At 34.6% G+C, this 18,545-nt stretch overlaps 1 protein-coding gene and 2 long non-coding RNA genes across 3 annotated transcripts in view; all 3 read left to right on the plus strand.

Annotated features, from left to right (window-relative positions):
• The window catches only part of LOC127867883 (uncharacterized), a 242,026-nt gene that overhangs the window by 18,604 nt on the left and 204,877 nt on the right, over nt 1-18,545 (plus strand). The window lies entirely within an intron of this gene.
• Nucleotides 1,153-11,137, plus strand: LOC127867895 (uncharacterized). The gene is made up of 3 exons (XR_008043786.1): nt 1,153-1,300; nt 2,898-3,030; nt 10,987-11,137. It is a non-coding gene; the product is annotated as an uncharacterized LOC127867895 (long non-coding RNA).
• On the plus strand, nt 16,436-17,581 carry LOC127867891 (uncharacterized). Its single transcript, XR_008043782.1, has 3 exons — nt 16,436-16,526; nt 16,952-17,029; nt 17,462-17,581. It is a non-coding gene; the product is annotated as an uncharacterized LOC127867891 (long non-coding RNA).

An 18,545-nucleotide genomic window follows, 5' to 3' on the forward strand; every position in this document is an offset into this window, starting at 1 on the left:
AACCAATCAGCGGAGTTTTGAACCCGGGTTTAAGGATTAATGTGCAAACGGCACTTTGAACCCGGGTTCAAAGTCAACTATATAGTAAACTGTTAAACCGTGGTTCAAGGAATTAATGTGCATTTCGGTTGCCATATAATACAAGCAGGGATCATATTTTTGTCGGTTTTGTCGGTCCTAGACCGATTGAGGTCATGAAAGACCGATTGAAAATCCCAAACAGTCGGTCTGATTCTGTTTGCTAAAATTCCCATGTCATGAAATCGAGTACACAGTGCACACCCTAATTACATTCTTATCTCGATTAGGTGTGATAAACCATTCGCTGCAGTCTCTAAACCGGTCAGGACCAGATTATTGCACGTCAGCCGACTAGTATCAGAGTATGGCCCCAAGCAGCGAAGATTCGCGCGATTGTGTATTAGTCGCGCGTGAATAACCCCGTGTCAATATCAATCGATAATTTCACTGGCTTATACCTAGCACAATCGGTCCGTTAGGTGTACTCGTCCAGGATAAAATCGTTGACAGTTACTTCGGAGATACAAACCTCGATGTTATCCTCGTGGAAATTGTGCATTTCATGCATGATACAGTAAACTGTCATATAAACAAAGAAGAAAATCGGATATTCTGCAAGAATTGTGGGCGGACCTTATACACTGAAAGCACGCGCTGTAATTAAACAAAATATGCCGAAACATTTCCACCAGCGTAATATGTTCTACAAGTGTTCACGAGGCTATTGACTTATAAATTGAATTTATTGCCATACTATTTATTGAAGTATTCCTATGTGAAGAATACACCTTTTTACACTTTGCATGAACCTTGACAAGGGTTTTCAGAGAGTCCAGAGATTTTATTCTCGACAGTATTTTATACTGACCAAAGCTTACATACTATAAAACAGCTGTTGTTGACCAGAGAATACGTTGCAGTTTAAGAGAACCGCGTTGCGTGACATTAAATCGTTTGAAAGTGCTCGTTTAGAATTTGTAATTTGATTTCGTGACGTTACCTATTTAAAAACTAAACGTTGTTTGGAAAATTCAGGTTCGGATTGTATTCGAATTCGGGCGTTTGTTTGTTGTCGTGATGTATTTTGAGTTTTTAAACTTCCCCAGAATTCGTGGAACGATGTCTTTTGCCGGGAAGCCTTTTGTTTATTCTGTTTCAGGTGAAGAACATGTCTGGTGCAGCAGCGATGATCGTGTTCTTGTTGCCGGGGATTCCAATGTCCATCGTTTGAAGTCTGCGTGTCCTCCAAATACAAGGATTGACTTTCTGCCCGTATCTGGTGAATAATTTTTAACTGTTAATAGTTGAGTGTGAAACCCAACATGTTTCTGTGGCATGCTGCTTTATATTACCCCTTTTACTGTCTTATATAGTCAATATAAATTGCCGCCATAGTCTTTTGGTGATTTTTGCGTTGGCATAATTATTTTAGCTACTGTCTTATACTGCAGTGTTTGTTGCTCCCTTTGGAAAAAGGTTGCTAATTTTAATATTTATTTGAAGCTTTGTGTACCAAATAATGTGTTTTTATGCTCCCGGTAGGGTGGCATATAGCAGTTGAACTGTCAGTCTGTCCGTCCGTCCAAACACTTTAATGGTCATAACTTTTTCAATAGTTAACATAGCAACGTGATATTTGGCATGCATGTGCATCTCATGGAGCTGCGCATTTTGAGTGGTGAAAGATGAAGGTCAATGTCATCCTTCAAGGTCAAATGTCTAATATATGGCATCTGTCCATCCGTCCGAAAACTTTAACATTGGCCATAACTTTTTCACTATTGATGATAGCAATTTGATATTTGACATGTATGTGTATCTCCTGGAGCTGAACATTTTAAGTGGTGAAAGGTGAAGGTCAAATGTCTAATATATGGCGTCTGTCCGTCCATCCAAACTTTAACATTGGCCATAACTTGTTCACTATTGATGATAGCAACTTGATATTTGGCATGCATGTGTATCTCCTGGAGCTGAACATTTTGAGTGATGAAAGATGAAGGTCATTCTTCAAGGTCAAATGTCAAATATTTCGTCCGTCCGAAAACTTTAACATTGGCCATAACTTTTTAAATATTGAAGATAGCAACTTGATATTTTTCATGCATGTGTATCTCCTGGAGCTAAACATTTTGAGTAGTGAAAGGTGAAAATCAAGGTAATTCTTCAAGGTCAAATGTCAAATATTCCGTCCGTCTGAAAACTTTAACATTGGCCATAACTTTTTAAATATTGAAGATAGCAACTTGATATTTGGCATGCATGTGTATCTTATGGAGCTGCCCATTTTGAGTGATGAAAGGTCAAGGTCATCCTTCAAGGTCAAAGGTCAAAATTTGCAATATTGAAGATAGCAACTAGATATTTAAAATGCATGGGTATCTCATGGAGCTGCACATTTTTGAGTGGTGAAAGGTCAAGGTCATCCTTCAAGGTCAAAGTTTGAATACATGTAGATGGCTTCACAGCGGCGCAATAGGGGGCATTGTGTTTTCGACAAACACATCTCTTGTTTTTAAAATAATGCTTAAAACTCCACTGAATACTGCTTTAATACCCAAAAAGATATTTTACCCTAACAGTTTCATGGTATTTACATGTACACGTCATGTATATTATTACACTGATAAAACATGTATTATAGATCCAGAAAAAACGCTTTCTGCTGTAACCAAAAATGGGAAAAAAGATGTCAAATCAAGAAATTTGACGCAACATAGAACAAATGAGATAAATATTAACAAAGATAAGCTTGCTTGTCTCGAACATAGCAATTATGACTATTTTTCATAATATTCAATAACAAATGACAACTCAAGAAAAATTATTGCAAATGAAAACCAATTCCAAATTGAAGATCTTATTTTACTATGCAGGTGCAAAGTATGTGTCTGACCGGAAGGGCTTTAGAAAGCTGCTGCATCAAGAGCTGATGTCAGGTTGTTACGACATATTGTACCTGCATCTTGGCTCTAACGATGTTTGCTGCAAGGATAGCGATTTCTACCGGTATGTTGAACAGTAATTTTCAGTTTTTGTTTTTATTTTACCTATTTACCTTAGCTTTATTGCATCGAACGCACTATGCTTATTGAGACACTCGAGTCTGTTCCTGGGAAGAACCAGAACTTGGTGTTTATGGAGAAGATAATGAGAACCTCCTAACTGCCTATCACTAGGCGGACACCACATCCACTACACCATTATGCTTTTACATTTGCCTGTATTATTGAATGTCCACACCAACCCCCTAACTAGAAACCCTGGACTGCTTAGCAGCATGAATAATCAAAGTACTGACAGTACTGGTGTGACGATGTTTTTGAAGAGGATTGATATAAAAGCATCTATTTAATTTTATCTACATCACCACAATTGTATATGAAGGTACGAACTTTTTGGGTAGGAAATAATGGTTACGAACATTTTGGGTACACAAATTATGCAAAAAAAATGGGTTGAAAAAAGATTTGGTTACGAAAAAAAAATTGGGTAGGAAAAAAAATTGGGTACGACAAAAATTAGGTACGAGCAAAAATTAGGTACGAAAAAAATTGGGTACGAAAAATGTAGGGTACGAAAAAAAATCGATGAAATATAACAAGAAATATCTTTAAGATATTCGACGTGTATTTTCTGTACCACTTATCTTAAAAAAACGTTATGTTACAGTAAAATGTTTGTGGGTTATAACATAACGTTTTAGCATATAAATTCAAAACTTGACATGCTCTTTAATTTCACCAAGCTCTTTAATTTCACATGTTTATCATACCAAAATTTATATTTCGTTGTTTCCTTTCCTAAGTTAATGATGCTGTACGGACGTTATTTCACATGCCCATGTGCATGAACATATAATTTTTATCTTTTGATATTTTTTTTTTCTTTAATTCAATAAGCTTAGGCATATTTGTTCGTTAAGTACAGCAATAATTTCATGATGATTCCGGAAAGTAGGTATGATCACATAGTCGTAAGAGCACTTGAATACGTGAGTTCGCCTATGAACACATGGTAAGGTTAACTAAATCTCCGCGATATGACCTAATATGTGTTTAAAACATCAAACAATATCCAACAAACGAATGAATAATCAAACATAGTATGTGTACTGATGTAACTCTGTAATTTTTGTTTGAAAAGTTTATTAAATATGCAAAATGAGAAAGCACGCATAAGAGCGAGTTTCTCAGATGTCACATGGCTATTATGCTGTTTATATACCATAGTCGCTACAACGTTTACAATTGGCAGGTTCGAAATAATTCGTTTTCTTTACACTCATGATCGCGTTGAAAGTTAATTATACACGTTTTATTTTGCAATTTATTTACTGAATCACGACAAATGTCAAATACAATACAGAAACTGCATAGTTGTTTCATTGATCTAAAAACATATAATGAATTGAATATAACTGATTAAAAATTAACGTTTTCAAACTATTATATACTAAATGAAAACATGTTTGAAACAAGGGCTGTTTGTAAAACATGCATGCACCCCATATGGGCTGTCAGTTGTAGTGGCAGCCATTGTGTGAATACGTTTTTTGAAACTCAGACCTTGACCTTTGACCTAGTGACCTGAAAATCAATAGGGGTCATTTGCGAGTCATGATCAATGTACCTATGAAGTTTCATGATCCTAGACGTAAGCTTTCTTGTGTTATCATCCGGAAAACATTTTACTCTGTCAAGTCACCGTGACCTTGACCTTTGACCTAGTGACCTGAAAGTCAATAGGGGTCATCTGCGAGTCATGATCAATGTACCTAAGAAGTTTCATTATCATAGGCGTAAGCATTCTTGAGTTATCATCCGGAAACCATTTTTCAAAGTTGAGTCACTGTGACCATGACCTTTGACCTAGTGACCTGAAAATCATTAGGGTCATCTGCAAGTTATGATCAATGTACCTATGAAGTTTCATGATCCTAGGCATAAACGTTGTTGAGTTATCATCCGGAAACCATTTACTATTTCGGGTCACAGTGACCTTGACCTTTGACCTAGTGACCTGAAATTCAATAGGGATCATCTGCGAGTCATGATCAATGTATCTATGAAGTTTCATGATCCTAGGCATAAGTGTTCTTGAGTTATCATCCGGAAACCAATTAACTGTTTCGGGTCACCGTGACCTTTGACCTAGTGACCTCAAAAGGGGTCATCTGCGAGTCATGATCAATGTATCTATGAAGTTTCATGATCCTAGGTATAAGCGTTCTTGAGTTATCATCCGGAAACCATTTTACTATTTCGGGTCACCGTGACCTTGACCTCTGACCTAGTGACCTGAAAATCTATAGGTTTCATCTGCGAGTCATGATCAATGTACCTATGAAGTTTCATGATCCTAGGCATAAGCGTTCTTGAGTTATCATCCGGAAACCGTTTTACTATTTCGGGTCACCGTGACCTTGACCTTTGACCTAGTGACCTCAAAATCAATAGTGTTCATCTGCGTGTCATGATCAATGTACACATGAAGTTTCATGATCTTTGGCATAAGCGATTTTGAGTTATCATCAGGAAACCATTTTACTATTTCGGGTCACCGTGACCTTGCTCTTTGACCTAGTGACCTCAAAATCAATATTGGTCATTTTCGAGTCATGATCAATGTACCTATGAAGTTTCATGATCCTAGGCCTAAGCGTTCTTGAGTTATCATCCGGAAACCATCTGGTGGACGGACCAACTGACGGACTGAGCGACATGTGCTAAACAATATACCCCGAACAAGCCACATAAGAAATGCAGCATAACACATTCTAAATGTAAAATACATTTGTGCAATGATATCTTTTCTTCAAATGGTAAGATGAACAAACAAGAGGGCCTTAAAGGCCCAAAGTCGTTCACCTGTGATAACAAGATATTATTGGGACAAATATTGTGACCAAAATTATTGAAGATCGGTAAATAAATGTGACCTCTCGTGTGTTAACAATGTTTTACTATAGCAATATAAGGAAAAATGCCCCACCTCCTAGCAGCTATGTTTTTCAACCAATTGTAACCATTTTCGAACTGATCCAAGATATCATTGAGACTTATATTCTGGCCAAATTTTATGAAGATTGGAATATAAACGTGGCATCCAGAATTCTTGAGTTATCATCCGGAAACCATCTGTAGGACAGACATACGGACCGACATGTGCAAAACAATATACCCTCTCTTCTTCGAAGGGGGGCATAATAAAACAGTAGAATGAACCAACAAGGGAGGCAACTTGTTATGTCACAATTTTGCAGTGTATAAAAAGTGGTACTTAATTATATCGCTAAACATGGGTTTAAATTACGTTTAAAAGCTATTTTCTGATTGGATGAAACAGTCCGAAATCATCCAATAAATAAAGTTGAGATATTTATCTTGCGGAACATGCAATGCCATGCCGCATGCAAGCTATTTATAAAGTAAATATCGTAAATCAAAAAGTTTGTTATGTTTTTTTTCGCGGTCATAGACAGTGTTCCTGGCTGAAAACGATGCAATATTACTTGTAATCATTCATGCATTAGTTTTAAGCAAGAAGGAGGTAGAATATTAGTGTAAAACATAATATTTTTTATTTAAACTTGTGTCTGCTACAATTTTACGAGTGGTTACGGAAATTACCGATTGTACAGATGTATCGACAGACATATGCAAAACGAAAGAATAGCTTGCATATTTCAAGTTTATCAGCCTTGAAATTACATATTAATCAAATGATAATCGAAATTATTAAAATATAAACCAGTAATGTTCATTAACACCAAAATCTTTGGGCACAACCATCATATTTTTGGAAACCGTGACGTATTGTTTTTCAGAAACCGACGATCGGTAATTTCCATAACCATATGGAAAATTTCATCACTGACAAGTTTCGTTTCTAATGTTTTTCTCAAATATTCTACCACAAAATTATAGTATACCATTACACAAATGAATGAAAAGTAATAATTCCTTGATTTTGGGGAGGGACACTGTCTATAAATGCTAAAAAAAAGCATAAAGGCTAAACTTAAGTGCAAACAATATTGAAAAATAAATCATAATTCAAGTGTAGACATGTGTTCGTTTTATCCGATATATTCATTCATCCACATTGCTCAGAAACTCAATTATAATGGAAATTATTACGAATATCTGACAAAAACTTGCATTATTTATTTTTATCTTTAAACTTTCATTTCATAAATGTTTTTTTGATAAACGTCGTCAATTATTAATTGTATATAGATTTCTCTATAGTTTGAAAAACATTTAGGCAAATATTTCTCATGTAAGATAAAATGCAAATAATTAATAAAATATTCCCTTTTAATCAGTATGTTGGTTTATCGGTCAATGACAATATCACTTTGAACAGTGAATTATTTAAAAGTTATAACAAACATTAAATGTTCTCCGAACAAATGATTCATAACACATATAACAGATTGATAGGAAGATATGAACAAATCAAGGTTGCTAATTTGCCCGCCTAGAATGGTCCTGTTAGTATGGAAGTACTTGATATATAAAGTTATTAGCCTGTCGGTGTTGTAAAGACATAAAATATTTTATGAATGTCTCAAAGCGTAGAATTATTTTACATTTAGTAAAAGAAAGGCAACATATTACCCTTAAGTGGCTGACAAGAACTTGTGGCTGAATACGACTAAAAAGAGGCATTATGCTTGAAAATAAAAGTAAACATCATAATATATGAATTTTCTTATCAAAAGTGTTATTTTTTGTGAATAGGGGAAAAACATTTTCAAGAATAAACAATATAATTTTAAATGTTTTGGCGAAGTGCATTATAGTATTATCATAGTACCAGTTTTGGTCTAAAAATCCAGTAACATTTTCTAAATTTCATAACCCCTTGTTGCAAAAAAAAAAATCATGAAAAATAGAATTTTAAGAGTAACCTATTAAAATAAAATAAAAAATGCTTTATTAGACCCTAGATATTATTTTTGCAATCATTTTTCATCAATTACAAATGTTTACAAAAATTTTTTCATGCTACTCATGGTACCATTTTTTTGTCGAAAATTAATTACATTTTTTAAAAATGCGTTACCCCTTGTTGCCAAAAAATTCATAAAAAATATAATTTTCAAAGATATCCTTTAAAACAAAAAGAAAATGCCTTCTTAAACCTTAAATATTATTCCTTCAAGCATTTTACATCAATAATTTGTTATGTTTTAAAAAATTATTGGTTCATGCTAAATACTGTTTGATATACTGTAAATAATGTAACTACACATCCAAGTAGTGAGTCCATCAAACTATTGCAACCGAAACACCTGGTGTGCCAAGGCACCAGCCGAAGTCAAATGCCTTCTGACTTAGTGCATTTTACTATTTATATTTTTATGCATTTGTATATGTTTGAAAAAATGTATAATCTTAAATGACATCTTCTGACCATGCGTGTCCTAGATTTCAAAATCCAGGCCCTGGTCTGACACATTGGTAACATTAACGTTCAACTGTTACCAGGCTTCTGAATTTAATTAGCCAGGTCACAGGAAAAGGGCAGTCTAATCAGTGTCCAATTAAACTATTTGTCATTGTCAGAAAACCGCTCTTAAGCAAACAGCTTTCAAGCAACTGCAGGCTGAACTGGATCTAAACTGGCCACAATCGCCTTAATGTCTCTTTTACTGGGATACAGTTCATTTAACTTTAAAGAGATCTTTTCAAGTTTTGGTAAATTGACAAAAATTGAAAAAAGTTGTATCGGATTCGCAAATTTTTGTTTAAGTTATGTTATGTTTAGGAAACAGTACTACTGAACATTTACCATGGTCTAATATAGCGATTATATGCATCTTTTAACGATTTAAAAATTATAAAGCGTTGCAACGCGAAACGATTGAATAATTTGGAGAGTTATGTTGTTGTTCTTTAATTGTGTGAAACTACGAAGATTGCTTATATTAGGTATAAAATACGTCAACCATTTATACTTGGCAGAAAAGCCGAGCAGGCTAATGCGTTTTTACTCCAGGACTAAGGGGGTCACTGGTTCAAGCCCTGTGGCGGACTACTTTTTTAAAAAGAATTTTATTCTGGATTTTAACTTGAGCTTTTAAGATCCAATGTTTACATTTATCAATATAAAGCATTTAATGACTAACTTCAAAACATGTTAAAATCTGTGAAAAGGCCCCTTTAACATAATATCTACTCCAATAAATATGAGGTCGATATACATGGACTGAACGGTAAATTACGTCTAATTATTTGGACTATGATATCAACTACTTAAATAGAAAGAAGAAATAATTCATACAAACCAGTAATTTGAGTTAAGAGTTTGTAATCAATGTTGTATTTCAGGACAGCTTGGTGATATGCAAATGCCATATGAGCTGTTGATATAGGGTATCATAGCCATTCAATAAGTCGCAAAATGCTCGAACAAAATTTATAAAGCAAAATATGACTTAAATTGATAATTAAAAATACCAGTATCATCAGTATGCCAGTTTTGCCTTGGCAATCTGTCGAGATCCAGAAAGAGCTTTATTTCACATTGAATATATCCTTCGAATTCCATTAATTGTTGCATTACTAAATACCGAAACAAGCCAATTTAAGCTGTAAGAAAGTTTTGACACGAGTGTTATCAAGTCTCTCATGGGCGAAGTTATTGTTGTAGAAAGTGATCCGTTCACATCGAATATATCCTTCGAATTCAATCCATTGTTGTCATTAGCGGAGATTTAGTGAATAAATAATTCATATATCATATATGACAGCTTCTAAATAGCGAAACAAGCCAATTTATGCAGTAAGAAAGTTTTGAATCGAGACTTTCATGGGGGCCGCCATTGTTGAATGTTGAAACACGAACGACAACTCTGCTAGGAGAATCAACGAGCAATCTCCTACGCAGTGGCGTATGCCCAAGGAAAGTAACTGAAAAATCGAGTTATCTCAATCGGACTTGCTCGGTCTTTTACATAGGTCGCCATTGTGAATTTTTTTTTGATGGTTATCATACCTTAGACGATGCTGTTCCAGCATCGTCAAAAATGAGCTTGATTAACTTAATATCATTTTCTTATTAGATTTTTTTGGATTGGCATTTTAATGAAATAAAATAAGTTAGTTTTTTAAATATTTTTGTAGTTGTTTGTAACTTATATGCCCTCGGTAGGGTGGCATACCGAAGTTGAACTGTCCGTCAGTCAGTATGTGTGTATGTCAGTCTGTCCGTCCGTCGGAAAAAAACCTGTAACGTTGGCCATAACTTTTGCATTATTGAAGATAGAAACTTGATATTTGGCATGCATGTGTACCTGATGGAGCTGAACATTTTGAATGGTGAAAGGTCAAGGTCATCCTTCAAGGTCAAATGTCAAATATTTGGCATCTGTCCGTCCGAAAACTTTAACATTGGCCATAACTTTTTCAATATTGAAGATAGCAACTTGATATTTGGCATGCATGTGTATCTCATGCAGCTGCACATTTTGAGTGGTAGAAGTTCAAGGTCAAGGTCATCCTTCAAGGTTAAAGGTTTTAAAAAAAAATTCAAAGCGGCGCAATAGGGGGCATTGTGTTTCTGACAAACACATCTCTTGTTAATAATTGTTTGTGATGGGAAGATAATACAATGAGCAACTAATACCATTACCTTATTATCCCTCGCCATATGCGGAGGGATATTGTTTTGGTGTTGTCTGTCCGTCCGTCTTTCCATCTGTCCGTCCAGCACTTTTGTGTCCGGAGCCATATCTTGGAAGTGCTTTGGCGGATTTCATTGAAACTTGGTATGAATATATATATGGATAAGAGGATGATGCACGCCAAATGGCATTGTACACCATCTGTAAATAACAGAGTTATGGCCCTTTGTATCTTAAAAAATGCTTCTTTAGTGTCAAATATAACACTTTTGTGTCCAGAAGCATATTGGCAAGGTATATCAATTCAATGAATTTGATTGTTATTTTAGTTGTGTGACAGAGATCCTTGATGTAGTATTAAGTGTGTGCACTGAAATTAACGTGGTGCTTTGCGAGATTCTTCCACGTGATTTTGACGTGAGAATGTTTCCCCGATGGCCACTCTCAAGGGCACATGTGAGGAACTACTGCCAGTGGATAAGGAGCGCAAACAGCATGCTGTGGGAACTGAGTGAGTCACCATGTGCCTTCAGTGAGATACATGGACTATGGAGCAACTAAACAGGTATAGGGAAAGATCTAGAGTGAAACAGGAGGTTTCTCAGCAATTGTTGCATGGAATTTCATCATCATGAAACTTAAAATAAATATATGCATCATTGATTATTCTGCGGTGGACATATCCCAAAATCTGTTCAGACATCCTTCTTTGCTCAAGAGATATGCCCCCTTTATTGGTGAAAATTAACTCATTGAGCAGTTTTGTTGCAATAACTGGTTTCTAAATAACTTTTACATGAAATATCATGAATTTTAAAATAGATGTATTACTTTGTGGTGGTACACTTGCACGTTTTGTTGGTTTCAGCTCTAGACTTAAAGCCCCATTATTAAAGATATCTGTCTGCGCTGTAATATGGAAGTTAATGAAATTAAAAAATAAACATGTATTATCATTTTTTTAGTAGTTCTGGCATAAGTTTCGTCAGCATGATCATTTTGGTCAGTTCAGAGTTGTTCACTTTAATTGAATGAAACTAAAGTATTTTTTCATTCGTTGAGGGAAACCAGTTCATTGAATTTGCTGCTTTAATATCTTAGTTATGTTTAAAAAAAATGGTACGGTAATTATCTATAATCAAAATTTAATTTAAAGAAGTCCCTGTATTTGTCTCATGATGGACTACATCTGAGTGCTGAAGGGGCTAGGAGGTGTTTAGCATCCATACAGGACGACCTGCCAAACCAGCTGTGTGTGTAGGCTGCTGTTCAAGATCCTACAGAATGGCCAGCACTCTCAGCCACGGACGTACCGGTTCAGGAGCATGTCAGCACCATAGCACTCTTTTCGGATATTGTGCAGACTGTGAGTTTAGTGCTACAACAAAGTGGACTGCATTTATGAGCCATAAGCAAATGTGATTTATGCACAAAACTGCAATTCCGCGTCGTGCTTAAACCTTAACATTGGCTCTAAAATCAAAGCGCTTCAACCTACAAATATTCATAACAATTTGATTTTGCTGTAATTTTTATATTTTTGAATAAAATTAGCCGTTTAAAAAAAGTATAATACCTGTATTATGGTTAAATAAATTGTAGGGAGCTCAACCAGAGATTCAAGAAAAGGTGGATGCAAGTGAAGTACAAGTTCCCAGGGACATTAAGCCTCAGACACATAAAATAACTGTAACTTTGCTATGCATTTAATCGTACAGATATTTCACCATTCTTAATGAACATTTATAAAGTGATTGCGATCCAGTATTGATTGCTCATATGGCTTGTTAGAGCCTATAACTTAATGTTATGTCTAGAGCCGTTAAGGTTCATGTAGAGGCTTCAATTTGAAAAATGTGGGACCCCTAGCATTGAACTCAAATTTGACTAAAGGAAGAGTGCCACATTGAAAATGTATACATATATGCTTTAAAGGATGTTTTTCCTTCAAACTGCTACCAATTTTGTACATCAGCGTATCATAACATCCACAAAATCAATCAAAATACAAAGCGATTTTAACAATAAAATATACATTATTTTCAAAAATCTGAATCATGTTTATTCCACGTATTTCGGCGGAAAATTATATGACTAGTGATTAACATCGACATTGACGAGGGCAAGTTACGCTTAAATAGTAAAAAAAGTTAACATATCTAGAAATATCAAAACTCGCACACATGTCATTTCATCACCATGGGGGCAGCCATTTTTAAATTAATAAAATAGAAAGAAACATGCTAAAAACTCACTCATCGCCTAATTGACATTCCAAACGGTTGACGATGACAAATGCATTGGATTGTACTCTTTCCGTTGATGTTTGCAAACTGCACGATCAGACCTCATAAACACTCAAAAGAATAACTATGTAAGAAGCATTTCACCAATGTTTACAATCGTTGTCGAATCACATTACTTATATTATTGCGCATAAAATAGTACGCTAACAGACTGACAGAAAGATCGATACGTAACTCCGTTCAATTCATCACGGTATACTATTATAATGATAATAAATAATAATACATCGCTTTAACATTCTAAAAGTAGAAATAATTCTTTTAAACGGAGTTTTTAATAACGAAAGTGAAAACAACGGAAGTTGGATGGATGTTCTGTGAGATGCACTTCGGCTCCAGAAAAACAATACAAATAAACTAAAAAAGACGTGTGGGGGACAATTTTCAACTGGAAAATATTTGAAATAGGGTAAGTGATGATATCTCTACGTGGTCATTTCTGTTATTTAGTGCGATCTCTTGCTGATTAATGTTAAAAGTTGTTTTACTAGTTGCCACCCAACTGTCAAAATAAGATATGTGTTTTCTCAGGTATGTGTATACACATACCCGGTTTTCTCACAACTGCACGTGGTTTCGACCGATTTGTTTTGCACGTTTTTCTACGGAGCACAAAATGGGTAAAAGGAATCGAAATATAAAATCAATCGGTTTGCCAATTTCTTTATATTCCTTTACAATTTTATATGTCGTCTGCAATCTATTTCAATTTGAGATGGTTTAAAATTTGCAATTTGGTTGAGAGGTAAATAACAAAATTGTTAAGCCTTTGAAAATTGTGACTCTTATTATCCACCATACCTGGATTTTTAAAAAGTAGTTACGTTTTAGTTATTTTTAGAACTTTGATTAGGAAATTTATCCAAAAAAGGCAGTTGAATAAAAACTCATTTGTTGTTTTATGACAATAATTTTCTGTGAAATGTTGCTAACTTGACCTTGTATATGTATATAGCTTTGTATTTATTCAACTTAAGGTAGTGCATATCCTTCCTAACTTTAGATTGAGATTTTGTAAATTAGTGTAAAAATGTATTGGTTTTAAACCAAAATATGAATAAAGCACACAAATATTGAATGTCTAAAATGTGTTTATGTTATTCTATCCGTCTTAAGCTTTAAAATGATATATAGTTTGACAATATTTTACCACATTGAATGAAGAAAAACCAAAGCGAAGTTTTAATGAATTGTATCCCCCCATGAACCTTAAGCTGGGCACCATGTCATGTCTCTTTTAAGCCTCGCCTTTTTGCCCCTGATCAGCACCACAATGCCCTTCATTATTGGTAGCTGTAAGGCAATAGTTGGACTGCAGGTCCTATACTTCTAAAGCAATGCCTTTAATCATCTAAGGCATTGTTTGTCATTAAGTGGTAAACATGAAAAGTTCAACAGATGTCTTGGTGTGAAAGCCAGACCATAGATTCGATGTCATAACCATTCAGTTATATCAGAACATAACATTCTGTAATTGTATAAAAGATAAACTAGTTAGTTTATATAATTTTGTTTTCCATATTTTCACACACAATTCATTCTCAGGTTGTCACAGCCAGAGCTAAGAGGTCTGCAACCAGAAATGTCAAAAGATAAGGAAAGAAGGTAAAAAATACCGTTAATTTCAGATAACCTTAACTGTTTCATTGTGGAAATGTCCTACTGGTTCTTAAAACTAGGGGTTTTTTGTTGAAAAAAAAACCCACAACCAAACCTATTTTGAAAGTAAAATATTAGTATAAGACAATATTAGTGTTATTATTTTGAGGACATATTTCCTTTCTGTTGTCTTTTGCATATTATTATATAATTGTTGTTATTTTTCAAAATGGTCAACTTTGGTGGATGAGGTTTTACACTTATGCCATGCCTGTACATACATGTGTAAATTGTTTCAGCTGGCAAAGAAATGCCACACAAGGTATATAAAGCTTGATTGGTGCATTTGTTATTGTTGACATTTTTTGTTTGCATGTACATGCATGTATAAATTGTTTCAGTTGGCAAAGAAATGCCAACAAGGTATATAAAGCTTGATTGGTGCATTTGTTATTGTTGAAATTTTTGTTTGCATGTACATGCATGTGTAAATTGTTTCAGTTGGAAAAGAAATGCCACAATGTTTTATGTGCTTCCACCTATAACTTTGAAACTTAATATGTAGCTGCACCTTGATGAGTTATACATGTCACACCCTTCTTTGGGTCACAAGGCCAAAGGTCAAGGTCACTGTGAACTCTAAAAAAAGAAACTGCACCCGCAGCGGAGCGTTGGCACCTGCTATGCGGTGCTCTTGTTTTTATTCATCATCATGTTACTGGTAGTGAAATCTGTGTGAAATAAATAGCCATAAAATACCGATAGGGAAAGCACAGTAAATAAATGCAGATTTATAAATGTAATCAAGGAATAGGAAGCTTGTTTGGTGTATTTTGTTTTGTTGTTTTTGCTTTCGTTGAAAAACTCTATTTGTTAACATTTACATGTATTATATCCTTTAAGTCATTAATTTCTGGCACATCTTTTTATGCCGCCGAAGGAGGGCATATAGTGATCGGACTGTCTGTCTGTCACACTTTGCGTTTAGGTTTCATAACTTCTATGTCGCTTCAGATAGCAATTTCATATTTGGCATGCATGTGTATATTGACAAAGCCTTTCCATGCGCACACAAATTTTGACCCCTGTGACCTTGACCTTGAACTTAGGGTCTGCGTTTAGGTTTCGAAATCTGCGTTTAGGTTTCGAAAAAAGCTCATAACTTCTATCAAGCGTTTATAGGGGGCATAAGTCATCCTTTGGTGACAGCTGTTGTTTACCTATATATACATAAATGTAATGCATTCTTAACTAGTTACATAAAAATCACCTTTCTAAATGGAATAACATACAACATAAACATATGCCAACATAAGGCACTCATTGTTGCTTTATTTTTAGACACACGAACAATATTTATAACCGAGGCTGTTTTCGGAGAAAACCCGAGGTATTGCCATAGCCTGCTCGTCGTCTTATCATTGGCTCTAAAATCAAAGTGCTTCCACCTTCAACTTTGAAACTTCATAAGTAGATGCACCTTGATGAGTTCTACACACCACACCCATTTTGGGTCACTAGGTCAAAGGTCAAGGTCACTGTGACCTTTAAAAAAAATAATCTGACAAGCTTTTGCAGCCGAGCGTCGCAACCGTTATGCGGTGCTCTTGTTTTATATTTAAACTTGCTGCATGAATGCTATTACTGCAGTAACTCTCTTGTTAGTTTCATGTCAAATAGGTTTAATCGTTTTGTTGGTTTTATATTGACGGTCATTGGAATTAGTGGGCGTCCGGGACAACAAAAATATAGTTCAGACATAGTTTCCCTTTTTTTACTGGATTGCAATTTTTAGCCTGAATGAATATTAATTTTACATGATTGTGCATTCACAGACACTGCATTAATGATCCTGTTTTTTCTTCATGCTTTTAAGGTCATGATGCAGTGGATTTGTTTACCTTGACATTACTGAAGATGTGGCTGTTTTCCTGCCTGCATACAAGTTGAATGGCTTATGCTTGGTACTAATTTTATGACAATATGCTCCATACTTTTTAACACTTTCCACCTTGACAAGTTACATAAATATTTCTTTCATAGGTATTTTCATTACTTTGATTTTAATATCAATCAGCAGAATGTTTGTTTGTTTCATCTGTGTCCTATTTTTATGTATCATAATATAGTAATTGGTTCAAGCATGAAAGACAATGATTGCCCTGTTTATATGACACTATATGTGTAGCATGCCAATTGATCTGATAGCATGGCACAATGCTATAAACAAATTGTATGTTTTCATTAAAAAGAATGAATTTAATGAAAGGGATGTATTCACATTATTTCAAATCATCTCCAAAGGTATGCGCTTTTCAAATTATATAACCGGTAGTAATTTGTAGCATTTGTACTGGTAATATGGACCGATAGCATAATAACTTTTCAGAAACGCAAGAAGATGGAAGTCAAGACTGGTAAGGTTAAAAGGGAGAAACCTACCATGACGAAAAAGAAGAACAAACAGGTAAATCAATGACTGAAAGTATTCTTTCTTGTCAGATAAACAAAACTTGTTCAAGAAGATCCTTTAAAACACACATTCATCCTTTCATGTATGGTCATTTAGATGTTCTACAAATACAGTAAAACCAAGCTTTAAAGACGACAAAAAGGACCTTATAAAATTAGTCTAAATAGCTGGTATTCTTAGAATTCGGGTATAATTATTTATCACCAATAACCTGTTAAGCGGGGTTTTGGTGTATGTTAGTCTTCCATGTGCAAGCTTTTCAGGACCAGTCCTGGGCCTGTATTGAATTCATTATAATGTAAAGATGTTCTAAAGTATGAACCAATTGTGGTACATGTTTTTGTTTTGTTTCAATTTCCATGAGTTTTTCACAAATATTACTTAGGTGCAATTTTAGAATCCTCAGGCTGAGTGGTATTTTTTTAGGTCCCTTGCTACAATTGCCCAAACTGCAGGGTGTGCTGTTCATCTGAAGATGCCCTGCTCGACCATTTTATAAGAAAGCATTCATCGTGGAAAGTTGATAGGCCTGACACACTTTACAATGCGGTTTTTTTATGGATCACATATTGTTGTATAGCTTTATGTTATGTAAATATACTCTATGATTTTGAATGAAAACATATAATACTTATGGTTTGCGCTCTGTGTGTCCGTCATTCTGTGAGTCTGTCACTTTTTCTGGATCCTGCGATAACTTTAAAAGTTCTTCATATTTTTTCATGAAACATGGATATATGGCTATATGGACATTATGTACGTCATTTCATTTTGTTCCTACGTCAAAATTTCTGGTTGCTATGGCAACAAATATATATAATGAAAAAAAAATCAAAAAAATCTGATAATGGTGGCGCCTGTAGGGGACATACATTGCTTGGCAATAGTCTTGCTTGTCTAGTAAGTATTGTATTAAAGGAAGGGTTATTCTATTATAGAAATATGAAATCAACGTGCCATCCAACATCCATTGCCACCGAGACACTGAATAGACGCCCCCAACAAGATGACAACGCCGCAAATGAAGATCAAGTCAATGTGCCATCCCATTTCTTTTTCCAACGAGACACTGACGAGACGCCCCAACAAGATGTAGACACTTCACAGCAACTTCTTATTCTTTCAAATGACGTTGAACTTAACCCTGGACCGGTGAGATATTCCTGCCTAATAATAAACAGTGGGCAAGTTCCTTAAGCAGAGGAATTTTAACCTTGTTACTGTTCTATATATATATCAATATATATATATATATATATAAATATATATAAATAAATAAATAAATAAATAAATAAATATATATATATATATATATATATATATATATATATATATATATATATATATATCTATATATATATATATATATATATATATATATATATATATATATATATGTGTGTGTGTGTGTGTGTGGTTAGGGTAATTTGAGGAAGGTGCTTGGTTGAAATTATTATCCCATATATTTACCATTTTCTATTTGTATGCCCCAAGATCAAATGATCGGGGT

This window comes from Dreissena polymorpha, chromosome 2 (assembly GCF_020536995.1).
Source record: "Dreissena polymorpha isolate Duluth1 chromosome 2, UMN_Dpol_1.0, whole genome shotgun sequence".
Taxonomy (NCBI): Eukaryota; Metazoa; Mollusca; class Bivalvia; order Myida; family Dreissenidae; genus Dreissena; species Dreissena polymorpha.